Here is a 5,442-nt window from a genome sequence, read left to right on the forward strand (position 1 = left end):
AAATGTAAAAGTCCGACTTTTCAGAACGACTTTTTTTCCAGCTGATGAATGATAAATACATTGACAGCTAATCGGAATCCATCCTTCTTTAAAGAGCGTGAACATTTAAAGCGACAGAACACAAAACTGCAGCTCTTATAATAGAATTGTGCGTTTGTGTGGATCTTAATATAGTTATCGTTATACTTTTGATGTCAAACCTTCAGGCCTTACGCATAGATATCATGTTCAGACACATGTCGGATTTTTAACCGCCCCAGCAACAGCCTAGCAACCACCCAGCATGCCCCAGCAACCACCTAGAATGCCCCCAGCAAACGCTTAGCAATCACCCAGAACGCCCCAGCAACCGCCTAGCAAACACCCAGAACACCCCAGCAATCACCCAGAACGCCCCAGCAACCGCCTAGCAATCACCCAGAACGCCCCAGCAACCGCCTAGCAACCACCCAGAACGCCCCAGCAACCGCCTAGCAAACACCCAGAACACCCCAGCAATCACCCAGAACGCCCCAGCAACCGCCTAGCAATCACCCAGAACGCCCCAGCAACCGCCTAGCAAACACCCAGAACACCCCAGCAATCACCCAGAACGCCCCAGCAACTGCCTAGCAAACACCCAGAACGCCCCAGCAACCGCCTAGCAAACACCCAGAACACCCCAGCAACCGCCTAGCAACCACCCAGAACGTCCCAGCAACCGCCTATCAACCACCCAGAAGCCCCAGCAACCGTCTAGCAAACACCCAGAACACCCCAGCAACCACTCAGAACGCCCCAGCAACCGTCTAGCAAACACCCAGAACACCCCAGCAACCGCCTAGCAACCACCCAGAACGTCCCAGCAACCGCCTATCAACCACCCAGAATTCCCCAGCAATCACCCAGAACGCCCCAGCAACTGCCTAGCAAACACCCAGAACGCCCCAGCAACCGCCTAGCAAACACCCAGAACACCCCAGCAACCGCCTAGCAACCACCCAGAACGTCCCAGCAACCGCCTATCAACCACCCAGAAGCCCCAGCAACCGCCTAGCAAACACCCAGAACACCCCAGCAACCGCCTAGCAACCACCCAGAAGCCCCAGCAAACGCCTAGCAAACACCCAGAACACCCCAGCAACCACTCAGAACGCCCCAGCAACCACCCAGAACACCCCTAGCAACCGCCTAGCAACCACCCAGAATGTCCCAGAACAACCTAGCAACCACCCAGAATGTCCCAGCAACCTCCTAGCAAACACCCAAGCAACCACCCCGAACACCCCAGCACCCCACATTGCGCCGGTCGCCCGACAATGTGCCGCTAATTGCGCCGAACACCATCACGATGATTCCCAGCTCTTTCGCGGGAATGCAGCCGTCGTATCACAACCCGTTTAACGCGTTCGGGAACAGCACTCCGAGCAGCACGGGTCTCCCTCACGGACACTCCACCACGCGAGTATAACGGACTCTTCGATGCACACCCAAACGCTGAGGGTGTTATTTTGCTACGGACTCTTTTATGAATTAAGTAACGTTACACTTATTAACCTGTATAATGTGATCAGTGAATGTAATCATTTTTCGCATTCATGGTACAGCGACCGAAGCACTCAAAAAATATGATTGCGTAAATTAAGGAATATTATTTGCATCCTGATTTCCTGATTAACGTGTGAGACGATTTATCGATTTATCGTGGCATTGCAGCACAAATACCTGCATCTCAAGGCCCGTTCACACCAAGCATGATAACGATAAAAATATAGATCGTTTTAAATGTAAAAGTCCGACTTTTCAGAACGACTTTTTTTTCCAGCTGATGAATGATAAAAACATTGACAGCTAATCGGAATCCATCCTTCTTTAAAGAGCGTGAACATTTAAAGCGACAGAACACAAAACTGCAGCTCTTATAATAGAATTGTGCGTTTGTGTGGATCTTAATATAGTTATCGTTATACTTTTGATGTCAAACCTTCAGGCCTTATGCATAGATATCATGTTCAGACACATGTCGGATTTTTAACCGCCCCAGCAACCGCCTAGCAACCACCCAGCATGCCCCAGCAACCACCTAGAATGCCCCCAGCAAACGCTTAGCAACCACCCAGAACGTCCCAGCAACCGCCCAGCAAACACCCAGAACACCCCAGCAATCACCCAGAACGCCCCAGCAAACGCCTAGCAACCACCCAGAACACCCCAGCAATCACCCAGAACGCCCCAGCAACCGCCTAGCAACCACCCAGAACACCCCAGCAATCACCCAGAACGCCCCAGCAACCGCCTAGCAAACACCCAGAACACCCCAGCAATCACCCAGAACGTCCCAGCAACCGCCTATCAACCACCCAGAAGCCCCAGCAAACGCCTAGCAAACACCCAGAACACCCCAGCAACCACTCAGAACGCCCCAGCAACCACCCAGAACACCCCTAGCAACCGCCTAGCAACCACCCAGAATGTCCCAGAACAACCTAGCAATCACCCAGAATGTCCCAGCAACCTCCTAGCAAACACCCAAGCAACCACCCGAACACCCCAGCACCCCACATTGCGCCGGTCGCCCGACGACGTGCCGCTAATGGCGCCGAACACCATCACGATGATTCCCAGCTCTTTCGCGGGAATGCAGCCGTCGTATCACAACCCGTTTAACGCGTTCGGGAACAGCACTCCGAGCAGCACGGGTCTCCCTCACGGACACTCCACCACGCGAGTATAACGGACTCTTCGATGCACACCCAAACGCTGAGGGTGTTATTTTGCTACGGACTCTTTTATGAATTAAGTAACGTTACACTTATTAACCTGTATAATGTGATCAGTGAATGTAATCATTTTTCGCATTCATGGTACAGCGACCGAAGCACTCAAAAAATATGACTGCGTAAATTAAGGAATATTATTTGCATCCTGATTTCCTGATTAACGTGTGAGACGATTTATCGATTTATCGTGGCATTGCAGCACAAATACCTGCATCTCAAGGCCCGTTCACACCAAGCATGATAACGATAAAAATATAGATCATTTTAAATGTAAATGAACAGTAATGGCATAGAGGAACAATATCAATGGAATCACTTTCAGAACGACTTTTTTCCAGCTGATGAATGATAAAAACATTGACAGCCAATCAGAATCCATCCTGCTTTAAAGAGCGTGAACATTTAAGGCGACAGACAACAAAACTGGAGCTCTTATAATAGAATTGTGCGTTTTGATAGTTTTGATATCAGCACCTCCGGCCTGATGCACAGATCTCATATTCAGACATGTCAGATTTTTAACCACCCAGAACGCCCCAGCAACCGCCTAGCAACCACCCAGAACACCTCAGCAACTGCCTAGCAACCACCCAGAAAACCCCAGCAACCACCTAGCAACCACCCAGAACACCCCAGAAACCGCCTAGCAACCACCCAGAATACCCCAGCAACCACCAAGAACGCTTCAGCAACCGCCTAGCAACCACCCAGAATTCCCCAGCAACCACCCAGAACACGCCAGCAACTGCATAGCAACCACCTAGAATCCCCCAGCAATCACAAAGAACACCCCAGCAACCGCCTAGCAACCACCCAGAACGCCTCAGCAACCACCAAAAGCGCTTCAGCAACCGCCTAGCAACCACCCAGAATCCCCCAGCAACCACCCAAAACACCCCAGCAACTGCCTAGCAACCACCCAGAACACCCCATCAATCACCTTGCAAACACCCAGAATGCCCTAGCAACTGCCTAGCAACCACCCAGAACGCCCCAGCAACCACCCATCAATCACCCAGAATTCCCCAGCAACCGCCTAGCAACCACCCAGAACACCCCAGCAACCACCTAGCAACCACCCAGAATTCCCCAGCAACCGCCTAGCAACCACCCAGAACACCCCAGCAATCACCTTGCAAACACCCAGAATGCCCCAGCAACTGCCTAGCAACCACCCAGAACACCCCAGCAACCACCCAGAACACCCCAGCAACCACCTAGCAACCACCCAGAATTCCCCAGCAACCGCCTAGCAACCACCCAGAACACCCCAGCAACCGCCTAGCAACCACCCAAAACAGCCCAGCAACCGCCTAGCAACCTAGCAGTGATTGCGCCTGGATTGAACGGGCCTTAACTCATGTAACTGCCTGTGAAAGCAGCAGGTGAATGTGTGAACATGTTATTGATCGTGACAGCCGTAATTCACGAGTGATGGAGAAGATCAGGCGTATATGCAGATTTAGGTGTGTGAATCGCAGCGGTGGTAAATCCTGGTAAACTCAGATCATAGTAACACACCGAACGCCGCTCAGAACCGGCCGACGGGACAGGGATTTGCTCACTCAGTTTTGAGGGTGTTTTTTCCACTGTTACCTGATAGTCATAATTATGTAGGCTGTAGAAAGACCATAAAGTTTGAGATTTGAAGGCTTTAAGAGCCTGCAGTCTTTCAGACGGACAAACAGAGATGGATAGACTGAATTTCCCTCTAATGTTCTAGAGTGAGTTCTGTCTGTCATTATGGGAGCATTGTGTGGTGATTTAAGAGGATTTATTAAAAAGATTTAGTCTCTGTGCCAAATTAAACTTTAATTAACCACATTCCCAGTGTTTTTCTAAGTGTGACTCAAAAAGTGCTTGAAAAGAAAAGAAAAACCTTGTGTGAGGAGCCACACGTGTCACATCTCACATGTTAATCCTGAGATCAGGTTGCAGTGTGAAACTCTGAGAGGATCTTCTGTCAGATCTTAAAGGTGCTTTCAGCCAGTCTGCAAACTCGATAACAGAACAATAACACAACACGCTAAATGATTGACAGGTGGAGACGAGTGTTCTGATTGGCTATACTCTTTTCTTCTGATTTCTTACAGCTCATGTTTCTTTGATATCTGTCAGGCTGTAGCAGTGAAATACATGTTCTGGTGGTGGGGCTTAAAATGAGGGAGACACAATATATATAGGCTATATATAAAATTAATATTATGTTAAATTAGAAATTGGATGTGTTTGTGACCCATTCAAAATACCAAAATGTGTTTTGTTCAGTTTTACATGTGCAAATAAACAACATAACATGAGGATTCACACATCATCACATGCAGCACTTCTGTGAATGGAGATAAACAGAATTAAAAAAAAATGTAAAAAAAAAAAAATATATATATATAAAATGAATAAATATACATGAAATATATTTCACTTAAAAACTGCGCGACAAGTAGTAGCCTATACGCTGAGATTCGATTGATTTTTGTGACGCGTTCCACAAAACTTTGCGGAAAGGAAACCGAGACGGCAGAAAGCGGCTGTGTGTGTTCTTTATTTTACAAAAGCACAATGTTTTGTTTTTATTGTGAGTGTACAAATTACACAAATTACAGTTTCGAATGATGTCTTACTCTTATCTGTATGACCATAAATGACAGTAAAAAGCGTAATATTGAACTTTGTGCATCCGCCA

General features: G+C 48.3%; 1 long non-coding RNA gene across 5 annotated transcripts; it reads right to left on the reverse strand.

Moving 5' to 3' along the window:
* Positions 1–331: 331 nt before the first annotated feature.
* Positions 332–2,495, reverse strand: LOC307164367. 5 transcript variants are annotated; one of them, XR_013822267.1, is made up of 4 exons: positions 2,103–2,495; positions 567–604; positions 450–523; positions 332–406 (listed from the first exon to the last, which is right to left on the reverse strand). It is a non-coding gene; the product is annotated as an uncharacterized lncRNA (long non-coding RNA). The 5 variants fall into 5 exon arrangements; XR_013822271.1 differs by having other exon boundaries at positions 348–406; positions 503–523; XR_013822268.1 differs by having other exon boundaries at positions 450–604.
* Positions 2,496–5,442: the final 2,947 nt, after the last annotated feature.

Source organism: Squalius cephalus, assembly GCF_949319135.1.
Source record: "Squalius cephalus genome assembly, chromosome: 9".
NCBI classification, from domain to species: Eukaryota; Metazoa; Chordata; class Actinopteri; order Cypriniformes; family Leuciscidae; genus Squalius; species Squalius cephalus.